The sequence below is a fragment of the Macaca thibetana genome, chromosome 8, assembly GCF_024542745.1.
Source record: "Macaca thibetana thibetana isolate TM-01 chromosome 8, ASM2454274v1, whole genome shotgun sequence".
NCBI classification, from domain to species: domain Eukaryota; kingdom Metazoa; phylum Chordata; class Mammalia; order Primates; family Cercopithecidae; genus Macaca; species Macaca thibetana.
This window is the reverse complement of record NC_065585.1, coordinates 47,260,845-47,285,126: the sequence shown is the minus strand read 5'-3', so window position 1 is coordinate 47,285,126 and position 24,282 is coordinate 47,260,845. Positions and strand designations below refer to the sequence as shown.

The 24,282-nt window shown below is 46.4% G+C and overlaps 2 protein-coding genes and 1 pseudogene across 2 annotated transcripts in view; all 3 read left to right on the top strand.

Annotated features, from left to right (window-relative positions):
• ERICH5 (glutamate rich 5) overlaps positions 1-24,282 on the top strand; it is a 700,842-nt gene that overhangs the window by 466,304 nt on the left and 210,256 nt on the right. The window lies entirely within an intron of this gene.
• Positions 8,585-9,025, top strand: LOC126960843 (40S ribosomal protein S23-like; annotated as a pseudogene).
• The window catches only part of MATN2 (matrilin 2), a 167,977-nt gene continuing 156,169 nt past the window's right edge, over positions 12,475-24,282 (top strand). The window contains exon 1 of the mRNA XM_050800488.1: positions 12,475-12,479. The gene's annotated coding sequence lies outside the window, so the exon portion shown is untranslated. The remainder of the gene's footprint in view (positions 12,480-24,282) is intronic.

Genomic DNA, 24,282 nt, shown 5'->3' with positions numbered 1-24,282 from the left:
AGCTACGTACAAGAAAGTTATAAAATTGTCATTGGTTTTACAATTAAAATTCTCCAGTTGAAAAGGTATGCAAGGATTTTTGTTTTTGTTGTTGTTTAAACAAGAACAAAATAACTTGCTGGAATATAGAGTTGAATGAGCATGCCACTAATGGAGAAAGGGTGTATTTTCACTGACACAATATTTTTCCCCATCCCATTTCCACTTGATGTCAATCAAAACATACCAGCTATTTAGTTTTTAAAAAACGCGACAGGTTGGGGCTGGGCACGGTGTCTCGCGCCTGTAATCCCAGCACTTTGGGAGCCAAGGGGGGCAGATCATGAGGTCAGGAGATCGATGCCATCCTGGCTAACACGGTGAAACCTCATCTGTACTAAAAATACGTAAAAAATTAGCCGGGCGTGGTGGTAGGCAGCTGTAGTCCCAGCTACTCGGGAGGTGGAGCTTGCAGTGAGCTGAGATCGCGCCACTGCACTCCAGCCTGGGCGACAGAGCAAGACTCCGTCTCAAAAACAAAAACAAAAAACAAAAAACACAACAGGTGGGGCGCTCTGTCTCATGCCCATAATCCCTGCACTTTGGGAGGTATGTGGATCACTTGAGCTCATGAGTTCGAGACTAGCTTAGGCAACATGACAAAACCTCGTCTCTACAAAAAATACAAAAAAAAAAATTAGCCATTATGATGGGTGGCCTCTAGTCCCAGCTACTCAAGAGCCTGAGCTGGGAGAATTGCTTGAGCCCGGGAGATGGAGGTTGCAGTGAGCTAAGATTGTGCCATTGCACTCCACCCTGTCTCAAAAAGAAAAAAGTGAACATGCTTATGCACACGTAGCAATTACTTGATGTACAGTAAAGCAATGGGGAAGGAGGAAATGAAGGAATAGAGAAACCTATACTGTAGTAGTCAGGATATGGTGGAACCACATTGCAGTTTTCTAATTGGGAATATAATCTTGGTCTGTAAGAACAGAGTTCTGGAGTAAAGAAGCAGGTTCCCTTTTCAGTAGACACCTCCTGTCTGCTGCTGCAACACCTCAGTTGTATCTTCATCCTCCTTTTCCACCTGTGCAACTGTGTCTGTTTCATTGGTTGCCTATCAAATTGGAATCTGATCTGCCTCATTGACAAACCCTGTCCTTCACAATAGGCTTCCAGTAGTTTACTAAGATGTATGCCTCTTTCCTTTTTGTGTTTGTTGTTGTTGTTGTTTGTTTGTTTGTTTTGAGACAGAGTCTCGCTCTATCACCTAGGATGGAGTGCAGTGGCACGATCTCGGCTCATTGCAACCTTCACCTCCGAAGTTTAGGCAATTCTCGTGCCTCAGCCTTCCGAATAGCTGGGATTACAGGGGCGTGCCACCACGCCCGACTAATTTTTGTATTTTTAGTAGAGACAGAGTTTCACCATGTTGGCCAGGCTGGTCTCGAACTCCTGGCCTCAGGTGATCTCTCCACTTTGGCCTCCCAAAGTGCTGGGATTACAGGGGTGAGCAACCACACCTGGCCTAGTTTACTGAGTGGCGTATGCCCCTTAAACTGCACCACAGGCTAAGAGCAGTGGTTCATGCCTGTAATCCCAGCACTTTGGGAGGCCAAGGTGGGTGAATCACTTGAGGTCAGGAGTTCGAGACCAGCCTGGACAACGTGGTGAAACCCCGTCTCTACTAAAAATACAAAAATTAGCCCGGGGTGGTGGTGCGTGCCTATAGTCCCAGCTACTTGGGAAGCTGAGGTAGGAGAATCACTTGAACCCAGGAGACAGCAGTTGCAGTGAGCTGAGATTGCACCACTGCACTCCAGCCTGGGTGACAGAGCGAGACTCCATCTCAAAAAATATACATATATGCAAAAATTAAACTTGCATCACAGAACCATCCTTCCCTGCTACCTTCTAATTAATATGATCATTGTTCTGTCTTGACTCTTTTTTTTTGAGATGGAGTGAGTCTTACCCTGTTGTCCAGGCTGGAGTGCAATGGCACGATTTCGGCTCACTGCAACCTCTGTCTCTTGGATTCAAGCGATTCTCCTGCCTCAGCTTCCTGAGTAGCTGGGATTACAGGCACCTGCTATCATGCCCGGCTAATTTTTGTATTTTTAGTAGAGACAGAGTTTCACCATGCTGGCCAGGCTGGTCTTGAACTCCCGACGTCAGGCAGCGCGATCTGTCCGCCTCAGCCTCCCAAAGTGCTGGGATTACAGGCGTGAGCCACCACCCTGGCCCTGTCTTAACTCTTTCCTTGGGCTTTTTGTTGGCCATGGCCAGCATCTCAGCTGCTGCTTCACAAAAGAGGTATCAAGTCTGCACCAAACCAGGAGCGGCAGAAGTAGATACAGTTTGTTTTGTTTGTTTGTTTGTTTGAGATGGAGTCTTGCCCTGTCTTCAGGCTGGAGTGCAGTGGCATGATCTCAGCTCACTGCAACCTCCGCCTCCCCAGTTCAAGCAATTCTCCTGCTTCAGCCTCCCAAGTAGCTGGTACTACAGACACGCACCAACACGCCCAGCTAATTTTCGTATTTTTAGTAGAGACGGGGTTTCACTATGTTGGCCAGGATGGTCTTGATCTCTTGACCTTATGATCCACCCGCCTCGGCCTCCCAAAGTGCTGGGATTACAGTGAGCCGTGGTGCCCAGCCTTTTTTTTTTTTTCTTCCAAAGTCATTAACAGTGTAAACACAACTTTTATTAAGATGGAAACCTCTTCACCCAGGAATTAAAAATTATGTATCCCTTGATGTATGTCAACATGTAGCAAGTATATTGTTTCAATAGAGCAAAGATAGTTTTGTAAGAACTGTGTGATTGAGGGTAGGATGCACATCGTTCACCAGCAATGAGGGTTGGAGCTGCGTTTCTCAGGAAAGGCTAGGATTGAGTGTGACATCATCCTGGCTGCTACTTACTAGTCACAGGTCTGGGCTGCAGTGTCTCAGCCCCTGCTATCCAAGTGACACGTTCCAATTTCTGGGCTCGTAGATGGGGATGTCCAAGCTAGGCCTGCTCAGGAGCAGATGAGTCTTTACCTGTGCCTAAGGAAAGCCCTGGCTCTGGGAAGACAAGGAGCAATGGGTCTGCTGTCTGTGACCAGCAACAGCATAAAGGACCATGTTGTCTCATGTGGCAGGGACACCCCTTGCACCCAGTGTGGTGGCCTTTGTGTGATACCCATTTTATTCATTTTAACTAAAGGAATGTATTTCTTTTTTTTTCTTTTTTTTTAATTCAGAGACAGGATCTCGCTATATTGCCCAGGCTGGTCTTGAACCCCTTGGCTCAAGTGATCCTCTGCCTCAGCCTGTTGGGATTATAGGCATGAGCCACCATGCCTGGCCAAGGAATGTATTTCTAATTACACTCTTTCTCTATTTTACTTCGCAGGGTGTTCCTTGACTTGTTTTTAACTGTAGGTCTTTTATTAAATTTACCTTTCCTACATTTAGTTGCCTTCAGTAAAAAAATAATAGCAGCTCTAAATCCCAGTCTTCTCTATCTTGACAATCAGTTGACATTTCATATTCATTGTGCCTAAAACGGAAAATTGTCCTCTCTTTCCCCGAGATCTGCTCCTGTTGATTTAATGTGTGTCCTTTGGTGCCCTCCCTGTCATTCCTGCCTTCCTGACTTAAGATCACAGGTCCTCTTCTCCTCGCCCCTCTTTCTTTCCCTGCAGCTTCTACCCTTTTATAAGGTAGAAAAACATTTACCATTTATCGAGCCCTTCCTGTATGCAGGCATGCTTAGATATATTGTTAACTCTCTCCCCATTTTACAGGTGAGGAAACGGAGGGTTTTAGAGGTAAATAACTGGGCCAAAGTCATATAGTAAGTGGCAGAGGACTTAAATGCAGATTGAATACATCAAAGTAGGTAATGCATTTCTTTGAGACATCGAGAATTTCAGAATTCTGTACATATAACTTCTTGCTGCTTCTTAACAACCATCAATTTCTACTAATTTGATTGAATACATCCCAAGAAGGAAAGCAGGTTATACAAAGCTGTGTAAACTGTAAACTTGGGGTGAATCTTCAACTTGAGGTTCGTGTTAAATAAGTAAAACTGTCAGTTTCCCATTTAATTAGACTGGAAAATGCTCTGCAAATATCAGCTTTTCATTGTTACAAAGAATGTATTCAGGCAAGAAGAGGGATCAACAGAGGTGGACCTTTTAGAGTGGTTGTTTTTAAGGGAGCAATTTCCTTTTGAGGAAATTGGGCACCATTTTAAACTATCTTTGTTGAGAAGAATATACATATTAAATTTCAAGCATAATTCAGGCTAGTAAGTAAGTAGAACAATGACATAATTTGTACTGTCTTGGAGGAATAGTCTAGGGCCACCTTACAACCCAGCTTCCTTCCCTGCCCCTGCCCCAGAAAGCCAGTATCGCTGTCTATTTCCTCACCTATCCAATAGAGACAGAAAAGAGCAGTCACTTCCCAGGGGAGTGTAGGCTTTTTTTTTTTTTTTCTTCCCTGTTGAAGTTAATGCACTGTATCATCTGTGTCCCTGAGAGTTAAACTTCCTTAAACATCTTAATAGAAAATCCAGGTATGAGCTGGGCATCAAGACACATTGCAAACTTGTAGGTTTTAATAAAATGATGTAAGTAATGGATCGCAAGTAAGAACAGAAAATAAAGCCAATAACTCATCCTTTTGGTCTCCATGTGAAAATGACTTCCTTCTAGAAGCCTATGGCCTACTACTGGCATTCTTTTTTTTTTTTTTTTTTTTTGAGATGGAGTCTCTCGCTCTGTCACCCAGGTTGGAGTACAGTGGTGCAATCTCGGCTCACTGAAACCTCTGCCTCCCGGTTCAAGTGATCCTCCCGCCTCAGCCTCCCGAGTAGCTGGGACCACAGGTGTGCACCACCATGCCCAGCTAATTTTTGTATTTTTAGTAGAGATGGGGTTTTGCCATGTTGGCCAGGCTGGTCTTGAATTCCTGGCCTCAAGTGATCCAATCCCTTTGGCCTCCCAAAGTGCTGGGATTACAGCATGAGCCACCGTGCCTGGCCCTGGGTGGCATTCATTTTATGTTCTTCCATGGCATCCTCAGCATCCCCAATCAAGGTATATCTTCTGCTCTATGGTTACTGCTTTTCTTGTTGATAGTCCGCCAGTAGATTATCAACTCAGAGAGTCTATGTGTTACGTATTGCTCTGTTTGTGTATGGCATATATCTGGTAGATAGAAGGAACTCAAAACATATTTACTAGAATAAAATAAAATAAGCACATAAGGAAAATTAAAGCCAGCTGTAATCCCATCCCAGTGACTGCAACAAATTTTTAAAAGCAACTCAGTGGAGCTCAAGTTCCCCAGAGACAACTCAGAAGCGCCTACTAGAAAAAAATTCCATTCCACCGGGCGTGGTGGCTCACGCCTGTGATCCCAGCACTTTGGGAGGCCAAGGTGGGCAGATCATTTGAGGTCAGGAGTTCAAGACCAGCCTGGCCAACATGGCAAAACCCTGTCTCTATTAAAAATACAAAAATTAGCCAGGCGTGGTGGCACATGCCTGTGGTCCCAGCCACCCAGGAGGCTGAGGTGGGAGAATCACCTGAGCCTGAAAGGTTGACGCTGCAGTAAGTCATGACTGTACCACTGCACTCTAGCTTGGACAACAGATTGAGACCCTGTCTCCAAAAAAAAAAAAAAAAAAAAAAAAAAAAAGGGAAAAGAAAACAAAAAAAAAAAAGAAAAAAGAAAAAAATTCATTCATTCCTAAAGAGATGATGCAAGGAGACCGTGGGAAAGTCACTGCTCCAGCAACCCTGCCAAAGCCACAGCTGGAGTAGTGTGTGCTGGGCTGGGGGTCTTTTAGGGGAGTGTCTTGACTCTTACAAGAAAGTTGTAAAGGTGATAATAGCAACACAGTCATAAAAGGATTGCTTTCCGAAGAAAGATTAAAGTCCTGCTAAGATGAGAGGCTACCTAATAGTCTGCCTAAATTTGAAATCAAAAGGAAACCAGCATTCTTAGTTCTGACTATTCTTGTGATCAAGTCCCATTCATGTGAGCTTAATTCAGTAGGAATCTGAATCCACAATTAAATTGCTAGATGTGTCTCCTCTTAGGAGCTTTCTCTTTTCCCTTTCCTAGTAAATCATTGTTAAAGCAATAAATGACCAAATCTAAGACACTGGTGGAACCCTGAGACCTTGGATAAATGGGGGGAAAATTCTCAACAGCTAATATGCAACTTAAAGATAGTGACCTGTTCACCTACTTCCTGGTCACTTCAGATTTAAATGAAATCCCTGTAAGACCATGCATCATAAACCTTGTTTGTCTTTCATCCTTTATAAGAAGATCACAAAATTCCAATAGTAAAAGCAATATAAATTCCTCTGTGGCAGGTAGCGTAGACTCAAGCACAGAAATTCCCACTGCAGGTAATTTCTGCAGTGGAAATGATTTTTTTTTTTCTTCAGATACTGTCTCATATTGTCATCCAGGGGAGAGTGGCATGACCACGGCTCACTGCAGCCTCAAACTCCTTGGCTCAAGTGATCCTCCCACCTCAGCCTCTCTGAGTAACTGGGATTACAGACGTGCGCCACCATGCAGACATAGACTTACTAATATCCTTTTTTTTTTTTTTTTTTTTTTTTTTTTTTTGAGACGGAGTCTTGCTCTGTAGCCCGGGCTAGAGTGCAGTGGCCGGATCTCAGCTCACTGCAAGCTCCGCCTCCCGGGTTTGCGCCATTCTCCTGCCTCAGCCTCCTGAGTAGCTGGGACTACAGGCGCCCGCCACCTCGCCCGGCTAGTTTTTTGTATTTTTAGTAGAGACGGGGTTTCACCGTGTTAGCCAGGATGGTCTCGATCCCCTGACCTCGTGATCCGCCCGTCTCGGCCTCCCAAAGTGCTGGGATTACAGGCTTGAGCCACCGCGCCCGGCCACTAATATCCTTGACAGAAGGTAGTTAGTTGAGTATCACAAGGATGAGGCTATCGGCTTCTAATAGCAGAGCACTTTGTGCCAATTTCTAGGTTTAGGAATGAAAGCAGCAGCAATCTGTGTTGCTGAGCGATGCTTCCATAAATAGCAGGTCCATCCTCCACTTCCAAAGTGAAACCTAGTCTGCAGGTAGTTTCACTAACCTAGAAATTGGCACAAAGTGGTCTGCTATTAGAAGCCGATAGCCTCATCCTTGTGACACTCAACCAACTACCTTCTGTCAAGGATATTAATGAGTCTATGTCTGCATGGTGGCGCATGTCTGTAATCCCAGTTACTCAGAGAGGCTGAGGTGGGAGGATCACTTGAGCCAAGGAGTTTGAGGCTGCAGTGAGCCGTGGTCATGCCACTCTCCTCTGGATGACAGTCTGCAGGTAGACAGGCAGTGTTTCAGCCTTGTCAGTATCCAAGAAAACAAATCATATTTGTACTTACTATTGCGTATGCATTAAGGCTCCCCACTTCACTCTATTCTCTCATTCTTTAACATTATTATTATTTTTTTTTTGGTAGAGATGGGGTCTTGCTGTGTTGCCCAAGCCAGGCTCACACTCCTGGGCTCAAGGGATCCTCTTGTCTCAGCTTCTCAAGTAGCTAGGACTATAGCTATGCACCACCGTGACTGCCTATTATCTCTCTTTTTTAAAATCTGAGACAGGGTCTTGCTCTGTTGCTTAGGCTGGAATCTGGAGTACAGTGGTGCAATCACAGCTCACAGCAGCCTTGACCTCCCCAGCTCAAGTGATCCTCCCATCTCAGCCTCCCAAATAGCTGGGACTACAGGCACATGTCACCACATCCAGCTATTTTTTTTTTTTTTTTTTTTTTTTTGAGACAGAGTCTTGCTTAGTCGCCCAGGCTGGAGTGCAGTGGCGCGATCTCGGCTCACTGCAAGCTCCGCCTCCCGGGTTCACGCCATTCTCCTGCCTCAGCCTCCCGAGTAGCTGGGACTACAGGCGCCCGCCGCCTCGCCCGGCTAATTTTTTGTATTTTTAGTAGAGACGGGGTTTCACAGTGTTAGCCAGGATGGTCTCGATCTCCTGACCTTGTGATCTGCCCGCCTCGGCCTCCCAAAGTGCTGGGATTACAGGCGTGAGCCACCGCGCCCAGCTCCAGCTAATTTTTAAATTTTTTGCGGAGATGGGGTTTCACTGTGTTGCTCAGGCTGGTCTCGAACTCCTGGGCTCAAGTGATCCTCCTGCCTAGGTCTCCCAAAGGGCTGACATGACAGACATGAGCCACTGTACCAGGCCTTACCTCATCCTTGATAGGAAGCTGCATCAGTCTGATTCCACAAAACTACAAGGCTCTAAAATCCAGGTTAAAGCCAGTAACCCAGTCCCTTCTACAGCATGGCATAGGGCAAGATCTATTAACAAGCAAAAGGCCCAGTCCTTGTCCTCAGGAGCTCGTGATCCAAGTCAAGATCACATAAAACCATTTGAGTACCCTTTGAAATGAGCATTGTTTTCCTGAACAAATTTTCAACTTGCTGTAGTTTTTTCCTGATCACTTTCATCCTGTCTTTCCAAGATGGGATATGTTTATTTAGAAATGATTTCACCTGCGACAGCTGCTTCTCTCTTTTGCTCAGGCCTGTAGCACTGGCAGGATGGGCAAGTGTCGTGGACTTCGTACTGCTAGGAGGCTCTGTAGTCACCGATGAGATCAGAAGTGGCATGATACAGTACAAGAAAGCCCATCTGGGCACAGCCCTGAAGGCCAACCCTTTTGGAGGTACTTTTCATGCAAAAGGAATTGTGCTGGAAAAAGTAGGAGTTGAAGCCAAAAAGCCAAATTCTGCCATTAGGAAGTGTGTCAGGGTCCAGTGGATCAAGGATGGCAAGAAAATCACAGCCTTTGTACTCAATGATGATTGCTTGAACTTTACTGAGGAAAACGATAAAGTTGTGGTTGCTGGATTTGGTCAAAAAGGTCATGCTGTTGGTTATATTTCTGGAGTCCGCTTTTGGGTTGTCAAAGTAGCCTATGTCTTTCTTTTGGCCCTATACAAAGGCAAGAAGGAAAGACCAAGATCATAAATTTTAATGATGAAAACACTGTAGTAATAAATTTTCATATGCCAAAAAATAAAAAATAAGAAATTATGCCACCTAGGACAATGGTGCCATCAGTCAGCCTGTCCTCAAAGGAACCCTCTGGACATGGACCCAGCTGTCCATGTAGATGGGGTATCCCAAAGGGAGCACTGCCCTGCCTACAGGGTTCCCCTCCCTGGGCTGGAGTCCAAGCTCATCCACTACCTTGCAACATTCCCTTAACCCTGCAACTCCAGCTCCAACAAATTGGCAGCTGGCCGGATATGAAGATGTTTCCTTTCCTGCCCTTCTGCTTGAGGGAGACGGGGAGGAGCTCCAATAGTTTACATGGGACTCAAACACTGTCTGTCACCTAGGGAAACAGTGCACGTGAGATGACATTGCAATTTTACATGTCTCCTCATGCATTCAGTAGAGCTTTATTTTAGGTTATAGGTCTGTGAGGCAACATGTCTGTTCTTCAGTTTCCTTATATTGTACTCTGGTCCCCTTTGGATTTGACAGTCTCATTTCAATCTGCCCTCTAGGCCAGATAGCTAGGTCTCAAGTAAGAAGGATTCTAAGGCAAAACAAAAAAGTTCTAATGTTTACAAGGGGCAAAGAGATGCTTATGTTTAAAGTCTATATTCGAGGCTGTTCACGAGTGTGAGGCCTGGGTCAAATGACTCCCCCGACCCAAATCCCTACTCCACAATAGACTCTCCGTGGAGACAGAGAACTGAGAGTTGGTCCCAAATATAGCTTAAACAGATACCAATTCCAGTTAACTCGTGAACTCTTAGGAGTTCTCAGATAATACATATCTCATTTTTGTCTGCTTACATGAGTGCCCATGTAAGAACTGAAAATCTGTTTTTTTTTTTTTGGGACAGGGTCTCACTCTGTCACCCAGTCTGGAGTGCAGTGGTGCGATCTCGGCTCATTGCAACTTCTGCCTCCCGTGTTTAAGTGATTCTCCAGCCTCAGGCTCCCGAGTAGCTGAGATTACAGGCGTGTGCCACTACACCCAGCTAATTTTTGTATTATTATTATTATTAATTTTAATTTTTTGAGATGGACTCTAGCTTTGTTGCCCAGGCTGGAGTACAGTGGCACAATCTCGGCTCACTGCAACCTCTGCCTCCCAAATTCAAGCAATTCTCCTGAGTAGCTGGGATTACAGCCTCTTGAGTAGCTGGGATTACAGGTGCCCACTACCACACCCAGCTATCTTTTGTATTTTTAGTAGAGATGGGTTTTCACCATGTTGACCAGGCTGGTCTAGAACTCCTGACCTCAAGTGATCCATTCGCCTCAGCCTCCCAAAGTGCTGGGATTACAGGCGTGAGCCATCGCCCAGTCCCAGAACTAAAAATCTTAACCCCACACTTCTGAATAAGGTTCTCTGTACATCTAGGACATGGCAGGACCTCTAGCAGAAAAGGCAATTTTGGCCTTTTCCTAATCTATAGCCTTAATTATCAACTTGCAATTCATCCTGAAGGTAACCCAGAAATCATTTCATTGTTTGTTCTGACTTTATATTTCAGGACATTGAACTTGCTTTTGCTTCATTTTTTTCTGGCAGACCTGAAGATCATCCCACAAGGTAGAACAACTCATTTGACCTATTTGACTTGGCCCCAAGTGTGCTTTGTACATAGATGAACTATTCTGAAGAATTCCAGTAGAACTCCCTGGGGGGAAAACACCCATTTTAATTGGCATACACCAGAGTCACTGGAATCAGCTACTAAATTACAATTTCCTTACAATTTGGAAGGGTGTGGGGATTGTTATTGTTTTCCTGGTAAATTACTGGATCACACTGGTGTCTTGGAATAAGGCAACACATTTTAAATTTAAGTTTCCATAAACTGTAGCTCAATTTCCCCAGTTCCTAGGGGATTTTCACTGGCCCAGACTCAGGAAGAATTTTCTTCTATGGGATCCAAAACTTCAGAGACCAAACATTTCCTGAAGACTTTCCTCTGCTTTCTGACCTCCACCTACCTCCTCCCAAAGACATAACAAAAAAATGATTTCTGATCAGTGCAGGCAGCCAAGAGTGCCCAGTGGGCCTAAGGTATTGGGTAAAGGGACAGGAATCCACAATTCTTTCTTGGTATTAAGGTACCATTAAGTTGCCTGATGGCCCGAGTATGTTAACCCCTTGCTTCATGGCTGGAATTTTAATTACCCCTCCTGGAGCTTTTCCGAAGAATTGATTTTGTACGTGGCATTTATTCACATTTCAGAAACCAACTCTATCATCAAATAGGAGTGACGGTTAATTACAAAACAAAGTTCACCCAAAGCACCAAATTATCAGATTGTGGCACATCCAAAAGTTTTGAAACTAGTTAATGCTGCTGTCTCTGCTGGTAGTTTGTTAAAACCTGAACTGGGTTAGTGGTTTGGGAACAGAATTTTGGTGCTTTATAGGAGATGTCCTGGTCTGTTGTAGAGCCACTCACCCCAGCCTCCAGGAACTGGGGAGCTAGTAGAGTGGGGTGCCTGCCACTTTGACTGTCACTGGCCAATCCTGTCTTCTGCATCCCTCCAAGGCTCCATGGGGACATCTAAGGTGAGGTTCCTCCATTTTGCAAAGTTGAAAATATCTCTGCTCATAATTTCAAAAGTCTTGTCTGAACTAGACTTTCCCTGCTCCCTCGGGGTAGGAATTTTGTCTCCTCTCCATCCTGGCATCTTTACCTCCTCCCCACCCCGGGGCCTGGTCCCCAGCCAGTGGACGCTCTGTTAATATGAACTGGCACTGGTGGGGTGCTCTGGGCACTGGCAAGACAGCTCTTGGCGCTTGTCATCAATTAGCCCAATTCTCACCACTTTTTTCTCCATCCCCGTCATCAGTGGGTGCATCCCGCAGATCATGACCCCAAGTTCTCGATATAAGATTCCTGCCATGTCTCCTTTCCCCCGGAAGACCCCTCCCCGAACTCCCACCCGACAGGCCCCTCAAGCTGCCTGTATTCTGAGCCTGGGGCTCCCGACCCCTGGAGTCCGATGCCCGCCTGGGCTCAGGCACGGACAGAGAGGAGCCAGGTGGCAGCAAGCAGGGTGCGCCGCCAGAGTGCCCAGCTCCCGGGGCTGCCCGCAGGGTAGGGCCGCCCTCGCCGCCGCTCCCTCTCCGCGCCTTCCCCATCCCCAAAGAGGACACCCCTCCTTCCGCCCGGCCCGCTCCCCACCCTCGCCGCGGCACCGCCTCCCCAGCCGCCCGCCCTTGCCCAGCGCCTCCCAGGCAGCCAGCGAGCGAGGGGAGCGCTCTGGGATGGGACTTGGAGCAGGCGGCGGAGGCGGCGGAGATAGAGGCAGAGGCTGGGGCTCAGTCCTCGCCTCCCACGAGCGATTCCCGAGGAGAGCAGCGGCCCTCGGCGAGGCTAAGAGGCCGACGAGAAAGACCCGGGTGACTGCGCTGCTGCCTCGCTTCCCAGGCGCCGGCGGCTGCAGGTGAGCGCGGCGCGCTTTCCCCCGGCTCTGCGCGGCCGGGCGGCCCCGAGGTGCAGGCGGACCGACCCACCGACAGACAAACCGAGCTCTGGCTGCCCGACGCGCAGGCGCCCTCCCCAGGCCCGCACTGCGGCCCCCAGCGCCCCGGGGCCCCGGCGCTTTCGACCCCTCCGAGGACAGCGGGAGAGGGAGGGAGGCGCTGCCCGACCCCTCAGCGGGAGAAGTCCCGCCACCCGGCCGGGAGAGCTGGGCGCGCTCCCTGCGCAGGACAAGCCGCGCCGCAGCCGCCCCGGAGTGCCCCGTGGGGGCGCTGTGGCCCGCAGCGGGGACGCCCAGACCCCGGCCACTGCGACCGGGGGAAAGGGAGACCTGTTGAGTGGGTATGCGGGGTGATTCCTATTCCACGGACAGCCGATGGCTCCCTCTTCTCTCCTTAGAACCTGGTATTTTCATGCCCGTGTCATCTGGATTTTGTTCTTGGGTTCTCTATGGCAGCTAAACCTCCAGCTTCCCCATATTATGGAAGAGGCAGAGAAAGGGGAAGGCATTTTGTGGTAGTTGCTAGAAACCCCAGAACAGTTTGGAGCCGTTTGGGGAGAGGACAGAGAAATGGGGACTGTCCCTGGTAGGGTGTCCAGGACTGGGGACACAGGAAGGTGCTCTCCTCAGGGACACTCGCGCCCACCCTGAACAAACCCAATTGACCAAGTTTCAATTAGTCATAAATCAGGAAGCCATAATGCATCTGCACCAAGCACACTTACAATCGGCCTAAAGGAACGGTCGAGAGCAGAGACTGGGGTCAGCCTGCTTGGGTTTCAACCTCAGCTGTGAAGTTGGGTACCCAACTTGAAGGTAACCAACTACTGTAAGCCTCAGTTTCCTCATCTGTCTAATGAGGATGGTAATACCCACAGAGCTGTGAGGATTAAGTGAGATATGGCGACCGGGCGCGGTGGCTCACGCCTGTCATCCCAGCACTTTGGGAAGCCGGGGCGGGCGGATCACCTGAGGTCGGGAGTTGGAAACCAGCCTGACCAACATAGAGAAACCCCGTCTCTACTAAAAATGCACAATTAGCCAGACGTGGTGGCGCAGCGCCTGCAGTCCCAGCTACTCGGGAGGTTGAGGTGGGAGAATCGCTTGAACCCAGGAGGCGGAGGTTGCGGTGAGCCGAGATCGTGCCATTGCACTCCAGCCTGGGCAACAAGAACTAAACTCCATCTCAAAAAAAAAAAAAAAAAGATATGGCAAGTAAAGTCTTTAGAACATTTCCAGGAGCATCCTAAGATTAGGTGAGCTCAATTGCTTGTCTTTCCAGAAATAGCAAGGAGCTGCTATGAGCAGTGAATGCACCTCTTCCCCAGTTCAGAAAGAGAGGCTCTCCATGGATACGTGAGGGTAGCAGATAAGCCATGCGTATTCAGCTGGCCATGCAGGAGTCCACACCGGGGCAGTTCTCCCTGCTTGCTTCCAAAGGGACCACCTCATAAAACCATTTCAAAATACCAAGATGGGTTTATGGCCTGGAATGTTTCCTCTCAGTCCCTGAAACTGGGCGCTTAGAATCCTCTGTGGAGAACGAGATGCTTGTGGCTCTTCACCTTGCATTTTCCTATCTGTCCACACTTTTTACTTTTATTTCTGCCAATAGAATTCAATCTCAGGCCCCCAAGTTACCAGGACACTGTCTTCTATAAATCGGGGCTCTGGGGTTCCCTGTTGCCAGAGTGCAGACCCAGGCAACCCAGGGCCACCAAGGCCTGAACTTGCTTGTGGGAAGTGTCAGAGCAGAGTCGGAATCTGAAACACCCTCAAGCAGCTGTCGTGCCCTAAGCTCTTGTCAGCGAGTGCCATATGTCTTTGTTTAGCAAAAGGTAAAAGTGTGGCCTGAGATTTAAAGAAAAGGAGAGATGTTTGCTCTTTGAAATAAGAGAGCCATTGGAGGTTCTGGAAAAAAAATTCTGCAGTTTATCTAGAAACAGTTCTGACTGGCACCTAAGAGAAGGCAAGGCATGAGGTGGGGAGAGGAAAAGGGGGAGTGACAGGCTTAGGCCTCAGGAAAAGCAGGTCGAAGAGGGTGTGATGGGTGTAACACTGGCCTGAGCAAGGTGTTGGGTGTGAGGCTGGACAAGCAGTGGGAGAGGTGAGTGGGGGAGGTTTAAGATCAGTCAAGCTGGCAGAGTGCCTCTAATGCTGTCCCTGGCACTCACTGCCCTCTGGTCTGTAGCACATGCAGGAGCATCCCTTCTAGGGATTCTCTGTCTTCTAGGGAAGCTATGGAGGACTCCCCTGTTTAAAGCATATGGGAAGATAACTCAGGAGGGCCAGGGAAAGAGGGAGGCTGAGAATATACCAAGGGGAGAATGGGGAATGCCATTGCTATTGCTAGTGAATTGTGCCAGGGAGGTCCTTCCAAGGGACCACTTGCCACTTGGAGCTTCAGCCCATGAGGTCATCCTTGAACCTTGCCATGTGGCTCAGCAGACAGCCACCACTGCCTGAAGGGAGCTCAGATGGAATGGCAGGCCTGGGCCGAATTCCAGAGGCCTGGGCTATTGTCAGTAATTGGTGGTAGTGACTATGACAGTGGCTTTGACATGGATGAGATGGGGTTGGGGTACAACCCAAAGGACACTGCTCTTAGCACCCGAAGGACGTGGGTTCCAGTTCCAGTCCCTCATACCTGCAAAGATTTTGGAAAGTTACTTAGACTCTCTGTGCCTGACATCTGTTTCTTCATCTGTAAATGAAGAATAGATTTTTTTGGGAGAATTAAATTAGTTAACATGTGTTCAATGCCTAGCTCAGAATAAATGATCGATATTTGTTAGCTATACTTGCTATTATTGTCTGAGCCTCGGTTATGTCATCTGTCAGATGGACATTATACTACGTCATAGGGTTGTTGTAAGGGTTAAATGAACTAATTAGTGTGAATGTATCCAACAGTGTGCGAAGGGTGTAAAGTACTCAAAGTGAGTCAATTGAAATGGAAAATTTCACAAAATACCTGCATGTAAAACTCAGTGGCTGAGCAGGTGGATCAGCTAACATTTTTGGAAAGTTATTCTAAAAGTACTGTCAGAGAAACCTTTATCTACTTATGGAAAGTGGGGCTCACTGCCCATGGGGATACCCTGTAGTTATTTTATGTTGTTGTATTAGTTGCCTATTGCTGCTATAACAAATTTCACAAACATAGTGGCTTAAAACAACCCAACGTTGTTATCTTGTGGTTTTGAAGTTCAGAACTCTGAAATGGGTTTCATAGAGCTAAAATCAAAGTGTCAGCAGGGCTCTGTGCTTCCTTTTGTAGGCTCTTGGAAACATGTCTTTCAGTTTCTGACTTCTAAAAGCTGACTGCATTTCTTGGCTCCTGGTTCCTTCTTCTATCCTCAAAGCCAGCAACAGCATCTTCCAACCCTTCTCTCCATCCTGACTCTCCCGTCTCCCTCTTACAAAACCACACCTAGAAAATCTGAGCTAATCAAGACAGAGTCTCGCCCTGTTGCCCAGGCTAGAGTGCAGTGGTGTGATCTTGGCTCACTGCAGCCTCCGCCTCCCAGGTTCAAGTATTCTCCTGCTTCAGCCTCCCAAATAGATGGGATTACAGCCATGAGCTACCACGCCCGGCTAATTTTTTTTGTATTTTTAGTAGAGACAGGATTTCACCATGTTGGCAAGTCTGGTTTCGAACTCCTAACCTTAGGTGATCTGCCCACTTTGGCCTCCCAAAGTCCTGAGATTACAAGCGTGAGCCACCACACCCGGCCCAAAGTCCCTTTTGCCATGTAAGGCAACAGTCACAGATTCTGGGGATTAGGCCATAGACATCTTTGACATATTATTCTGTCTGCCAGAAATACTAGAATATTAGATTGGGCATGATGGTAAGAAAAACTATTTAGAAAAAAGAAAGAAATATTAGAGTATTAGAGAAAATGATCTAAATCAAAGAGTTTTAGCTTACTGCTGTTTAGGGCTTCTCCCTGTACCCTCCCAGTTAAGTGAGTTTGTTTTCACATCTCTTTTTTTTTTCTTTCTTTTTTTTTTCCCCAAGACAGAGTTTCTCTGTGTTGCTCAGGCTGGAGAGCAGTGGCACAATCTCTGCTCACTGCAATCTCTGCCTCCCAGGCTCAAGCGATCCTCCTGCCTCAGCCTCCCAAGTTGCAACACCATGTCTGGCTAATTTTTGTATGTTTAGTAGAGACAGGGTTTCACCATATTGGCCAGACTGGTCTCAAACTCCTGACCTCATGATCCACCTGATGCAGCCTCCCAAAGTGCTGAGATTGCAGGTATGAGCTATCACGCCCGGCTGTTTTCACATGTCTTAAAGACCAAAAGCTCAAGACCAGAGGGGTCAAAGCTGTGGATCAAATCTCCATTTGTCAGCCCAGGGCTTCTTGAAACTCAGTTCAGAAGTGGCTCCTTCCTGTCCTTTTTGGGCTTTCTCCCTCCCCTTGAGTAACCCTCAAATTTGTTTCTTTTTTTGATTTTTTTTTTTTAACTTTTAAAAATAGACACAGGGTCTCGCCATGTTGTCCAGGCTGGTCTTGAACTCCTGAGCTCAAGTGATCTTGTTGCCTCAGTCTCTCAAAGTGCTGAGATTACAGGCGTGAGCCACCACACCTGGCCAGTAACCCTCAACTTTGGCCCTTAGAACAGTCTCTGTTTCTCCATCAATAGCATTTGCCGACTTTTCTAGCTGCTTCTCCTCCTCCATTTCTAACGAAATAGAAAAAATGCCCCCACGTCCAGAGCAAGATCTCTGTGAAGCAAATCACTCTAGTGACGTTTGACCTCCCTGAAATTCCCAGACGGTGTCTGTACTAGTTTCCTATTGCTGCTGTAACAAGTTAGCACAAACTTAGTGACCTAAAACACAGATTTATTATCTTACAGTTCTGGAGGCCACAATTCTATAATGGTTCTCATGGGGCTAGAAATCCAGGTGTCAGCAGGGAGAATTTGTTCCCCTGCCTTTTCCAACTTCCAGAGGCTGCACACATTGCTTAGTTTGCTTCCATCTTCAGAGCCAGCAATGTCAGGCTGCATCCTTCTCTCACTGCCACCCCTCAGATCTCTCTTCTGCCTTCTTTTTCTTATACTTTTTTTTTTTTTTTGAGACAAGGTTTTGCTCTGTTGCCCAGGCTGTCGTGCAGTGGTGCAGTCGCGGCTCAATGAAGCCTCAGTCTCCTGGGTTTCAGTGACCCTCTCACTTAGGCTCCCAAGTAGCTGGGACTACAAGGATGTGCCACCATGTCTGGCTAGATTTTTTTTTTTAATTTTCATTTTTTGTAGAGACAGGGTCTCTCTATCTTGCCCAGGCTGATCTTCAACTCCTGGGCTCAAGCAATCCTCCTGCCTTGATTTCCCAAAGTGCTGGGATTATAGGCATGAGCCATCATGCTCTGACCTCTTCTACTTTTTTTTTTGAAACGGAGTCTTGCTCTGTTGCCCAGGCTGGAGTGCAGTGGTACGATCTCGGCTCACTGCAACCTCTGCCTCCTGGGTTCAAGTGATTCTCCTGCCTCAGCCTCCTGAGTAGCTGGGATTACAGGCGCGAGCCACCCTGCCTGGCTAATTTTTGTATTTTTAGAAGAGATGGGGTTTCACCATGTTAATCAGGCTGGTCTCAAACTTTTGACCTTGTGATCTGCCCACCTTGGCCTCCCAAAGTGCTAGCATTACAGGCTTAAGCCACTGCGCCTGGCCTACAAACTTCTTATAGAAGTATACATACAAAAAAGTACACTAATCAAGGATGCAGCTGGATTAATTTTCATGCCATAAACCCATGTGTAACCAGCATTGTGATCAATAGAACATTGCCAGCACCCAGAATCCCCCCTCAGGCTCTTTCTGTGCACTAACAAACCAAGTATAACCAAAATCCCGATTCCTATGATTGTAGATACATTTTATCCATTTTTGAATGTTATTTTGTTCAATATTATATTTGTAAATTTCTCATGTTATCATACGCCATAATTAATTATTTTTTATTGCTGTGTAATATCCCATTGTATCGCCACACCACAGTTGTTCTGTGCTATTGTACAGGGCTATTGAGATTGTTTCCATTCACACTTCTCCTTTTTTTTTTTTTTTTTTGAGATAAGGTCTCTCTCTGTCACCCAGGCTGAAGCACAGTGGCGTGATCATAGTTTGCTGCAGCCTTAACCTCCTGGGGCCCAAGCAATCCTCCCACCTCAGCCTCCTGAGTAGCTGGGACTATAAGTGTGTACCACCATGCTCAGCTAATTAAAAAAATTTTTTTTTTCTGGGTCGGGCGTGGTGGCTGATGCCTGTAATCCCAGCACTTTGGGAGGCCGAGGCAGGCAGATCATCTGAGGTTGGGAGTTCGAGACCAGCCTGACCAACATGGAGAAACCCCATCTCTACTAAATATACAATATTAGCCAGGTGTGGTGGCACATGCCTGTAATCCCAGCTACTCTGGAGGCTGAGGCAGGAGAATCGCTTGAACCTGGAAGGTGGAGGTTGCGGTGAGCTGAGATCGCGCCATTGCACTCCAGCCTGAGCAATAAGAGCGAAACTGAGTCTCAAAAAAAAATTTTTTTTTTTATAGAGACGAAGTGTCACTTTATTGCCTAGACTGCTCTCAAATTCCTGGGTTCAAGTGATCCTCCCACCTCAGCCTCCCAAAGTGCTGGGATTGTAGGCATGAGCTTCTGCTCCTGGCCTACACTTCATTTTGAAAGGGAGTGATTACCTACCCATATCTCAATTGTCATAAATGCAATTCAACCTGCAGAAATTCAGGAAGGGAAGATTGTATTTAGCACTGGTGCAAATGTGTTCATTAGGAGAGACTTAAAAACGGTCTACTGGTTAGGATTATGTTCAGCTGCAAGTTACAGAAAAAATGAAATGACAGTGGGTTAAAGAAAGAAGTTTATTTCCGTGTTGTGTTCAAGAAGTCTGGAGACAGTGAGTGTCCAAACTGTGTGTGTGGGGTGAGGCCCCATGACCTGTGCCTGGTTGCTTTTAGCATGCATAGCTTCCATTTCCATGCAGTCTCACTCAGGATTTTGGGATGACTGCTGAGTACTAAACCAAAAAATAAAAAAATAAAAAAACAAAAAAAACTTGATGTTAGAGAGGCAGATAAGGCATTTGAAAACATTGTTTTATGGAAAAAAAAGTTTTATGGAACATTTATAAAATGAAAAGAGCAATTTTTCTAAATTAACATGTTATTTTATAACTTAAAATGTTTTAAATGTGTTTTTTGACTAAATTGATACATTATTATAAGTAGATACTTGATATTTCATCTGTATCCTTTAAAATATTCAAGTTGACCAAGAAATTGTATGTGGGGTCTTCCAATCAGGAAAAATAGGAGCCAGGCACAGTGCCTCACACCTGTAATCCCACCACTTGGGAGGCCAAAGCTGGAGGATCATTGAGCCCAGGAGCTCGCCACCAGCTGGACAACATGGCAAAAACCCATCTCTACAAAATATACAAAATTGTGGTGGTACTGGTGTAGTCTCAGTTACTGGGGAGGCTGAGGCAGGAGGATCGCTTAAGCCTGGTAGGTCAAGGCTACAATGAGCCATTATTGTGCAACTGCACTCCAACCTGGGCATGCAAGATTGTCTCAAAAAGAAAAAAAAAAAAAAAAGAAGTCCGGGCATGGTGGCTCATGCCTGTAATCCCAAAACTTTGGGAGAGCAAGGCGGGTGGATCACCTGAGGTCAGGAGTTCAAGACCAACCTGGCCAACATGGTGAAACCCCATCTTTACTAAAAATACAAAAAATTAGCTGGGTGTGGTGGCGGTTGCCTGTAATTCCAGCTGCTCAGGAGGTTGAGGCAGGAGAATCACTTGAATCCAGGAGATGGAGGTTGCAGTGGGCCGAGATCACGCCACTGCACTCTAGCCTGGGCAACAAGAGCGAAACTCCATTTCAAAAAAAAAAAAAAAGAAGAAGAAGAAGGAAGACATTATCCTCCTGTTACAGTCCCCTACATTCAGGCAAACATAGTATGGAGAGGAAGACATGGGCTTGACTTCGGTACTTTTTGGATGCAGAACCAGGGCCATTTTGCTCAACTAATATTTTGTTAATTAATGAAAGATCGGCCGGGCGCGGTGGCTCAAGCCTGTAATCCCAGCACTTTGGGAGGCCGAGACGGGTGGATCACGAGGTCAGGAGATTGAGACCATCCTGGCTAACACAGTGAAACCCCGTCTCTACTAAAAATACAAAAAATTAGCCGGGCGAGGTGGCAGGCGCCTGTAGTCCCAGCTACTCGGGAGGCTGAGGCAGGAGAATGGCGTGAACCCGGGAGGCGGAGTTTGCAGTGAGCTGAGATCCGGCCACTGCACTCCAGCCTGGGCGACAGAGCGAGACTCCGTCTCAAAAAAAAAAAAAAAAAAAAAAAGATCAATACATATGTTTGTTCAAATTAATAATTTTTTAAAAAAATTATTCATACAATTTGGTACCTAGCACAAGGAGCAAACAGAGGTGACAAGGTGTGTGCTGCAGCAGACAACAAACCCATTGTCAGGGGTCTATGAAGCAATCAGTTCTCATTAGAAAAATGAGAGAATATTTTACAGCATGAGTGACATGTGAGCTGAGGCTTGAGGACTGAATGCAATTTCAAAGAATGTAGAATGTAGACATTTCAGGGCAAGGGACGGCATGGATGGAGGTGCCCTGCCATGACAAGAGTCTGAGTTCTTCAAGCCCTAATGGGGAGGCTGGGGTGGATGTGGGGGGCCGTTATGGTCTGAGAGGTGGGCAGTGGTCAGTCAAGGAGGGCCTTGAATGTTAACATTGCACAGTGAGGCCACAGGCCGATTCAAAACAACAAGGGAAGGGCCAGTAGGTGAGGGACCCAAGGCACAGAGGGCAGTTCTGAGGCTCCTGGGAGTCTGATTGAGAAAGGGTGAGGGTAGAACGTTCGCTGCAGCAGTGGGAACCATCAGGAGGCCTGGACAGGGGAGCCGTACAGAGGCGGGAACACCAGAATTTATCCATTCACAAATGTGTTGAGGATGCAGAGGACACGTGGAGGCTGGCTCCAAGTTTCTGGTCTGGATGGCTGGGCGGATGTGGTTAGCAAGACCATGAAAGGATTTGAGGAAAAGATGACTTTGTGTCTGGACAGGCTGAATTGGCAAGCAGGCCTGCACCACTGGGTGGAAGTTACAGACAGCATCAGGTCAACATCGTGGAGAACCGAGGTCTGACATTTAGAGCTGCCTGAAGATCGTGGATGGCCTTGAGTCCTAACCAGATGTCTCCCCGTTTGCCAGGGATTCCAGGATTAGGCAGAAGACAGGAAGGTACACCTGAGATTCACGCAGCTCCAGTATTGTATGATTCTCTGTGAATGCACAGAACAGTTGGTGTGCATACCTGGTATGCTGACAGAGAGATCTGGGGCAAAACTATTGAGCCTGATGTCTAAGAATTTATCATTAGAAAAATCTTTCTTTCTTTTTTTTTTTTTGAGACCGAGTCTCACATTGTCACCCAGGCTGGAGCGCAGTGGTGCCATCTCAGCTCACTGCAACCTCCACCTCCTGCATTCAAATGATTCTCCTGCCTCAGACTCCCAAGTAGCTGGAATTACAGGTGTGCACCATCATGCCCGGGTAATTTTTATATTTTTAGTAGAGATGGTGGAACAGGAATTAAAAGAAATTAAAGAATGTGTAAGCAGAAACTCAGTTGTATATAAGAAAACACAATTCCCCCTGAGAAAGAGAAAGAGCCGGAGTCCTTTAAAAATTAACTGCCTGTTTTTCTGTGGCGAGTGAGCCTTATCTGTCCTCCTTTCCCAGGCGTTGTGAAGACCCTGTTTCTCTAGCTGTGCAACTGCAAGGTCACTAGACAGATAAACTCAAATCGTAAAACGTGTTTTTCCTTGGAAAGTAAGAAATGATGTAATGCATGTGTCTCAATTAATTGAACAATTGTCTTTGTTTCTTGCTTCTGTAATATGCTTCCCCCTGAACAGATCTCCCCCCACCCCACGAAATGCTTAAAAAGTAACTTAACTCTTTGTTCACGGCTCAGTCCTTTGGATGTTAATCTGACTGGGCCAGTGCACTTAAATAATAAATATCCTCCTCAACCCCATCGGTCTCTCTGATTCCTTAAAAAATCCCGCTACAATGGGATTTCACCACGTTGTCCAGGCTGGTCTCGAACTCCTGGCCTCAAGTGATCCATCCTCCTTGGCCTCCCAAAGTGCTGGGATTATAGGCGTGAACCACCACACCTGGCCTGAAAATCTTATTCTTAACAAGTAGACTGACTGCCTGAGAGGGGCCAGGGTACAGTCTTGTCTCTGCCAGGTAACGAGCTCTGAGGCCTTGGAGCGGTCTTTCCACCTGTAATCTTAGTGTTCCATCCGTCAAGTTTGGAACTCATCCACCTCACAGAATGACTGTGGAGATCAAATGAGAGGATACTGTGCAAAATGCCCAGTTCACTGGCCAGCCCATCCAGACACTTAATAAATATTAGTGTCCTGTCCCCTTTCTCTTTTTGTCTGGAGGTGGGGTTGCCACTGGAGAGGGGATCTTGCCACCTTCTTCAGGATAGCAGGATCTTGCCAATGGTCTGGTTTAGATGAAGAAACTTGGCTCCCAGGCCATGCCTCTTATTTTATGGATGACTAGTTAAAGCCCAGAGAGCTGTTACCTAGGTGAGGTCACGCAGGTGTGTAGAACCAGGCCTCTCGTCTCAAGGACCGCAGCATACAGTTCCGGCTCTGGAGGGAATTCTACTCGCCTGTCGATTTACTTGCAACAGTGATGCTTAGAAGAACCCGTAGCTAAGACAGAATAATCTCCTTCTCTCTCTCTTCCCCCACCCCCTTGGTAAAATTAAATGAAAAGACTCATTGTCCCATGGAGAAGAGAAAAATTGCTAAAACAAAAGTCAAAGCCGTTGTATTATTTTAAAATATTCTTTCCATGTTCCCAAATGCTTCATGGAATCTGTTCAGATTGAATTAACCTCTATTTCTCAGCACAGCAATTCTTCTCAGATGCCCATATATGAAAGGAACTGTTCTCAAACACCATTCCATTTTCCAGTTAGAAATGGGTCCTGATATTCAAATGCTGACAGCTGTAAATGCCAGACTGAGAAACAATCATTGAGATGGATACATGCACTGACTTATTTTTTATTTTTTTTGTTTCACTGCCATTGCAGTTTTTAGGAAAAAATCTATCTTGTCTGGTATTGATATTGCCACACTGATTTTATTTTGGCATCTATATAGTATCCTTTTCCCATTCCTTTATTATTTATCTTTTTTTTTTTTTTTTTTTTGAGACAGAGTCTCACTCTGTTGTCCAGGCTGGAGTGCAATGGTGTGATCTTGGGCTCACTGCAAGCTCCGTTTCCCAGGTTCAAGCAATTCTCCTGCCTCAGCCTCCTGAGTAGCTGGGATTACAGGCATGTGCCACCATGCCTGGCTAATGTTTTTGTATTTTTAGTAGAGACCGGGTTTCACAATGTTGGCCAGGCTGGTCTCAAACTTCTGACTTCAGGTGATCTGCCCGCCTCGGCTTCCCGAAGTGCTGGGATTACAGGTGTGAGCCGCCATGCCTGACCCTTATTATTTATCTTTTTTACAAGCCCACAGCTAACATCATAATTCCTTTTTTAAATTTCTTATGTTTAATTTACTTTATTTAAAAATATTTTATATTAAAAATATTTCTACTTAAAGTAACTTTAGAAAATTTCATGTTAGTTTTCAAGTCACTGTAAGATTTTCTTTCTATTTTT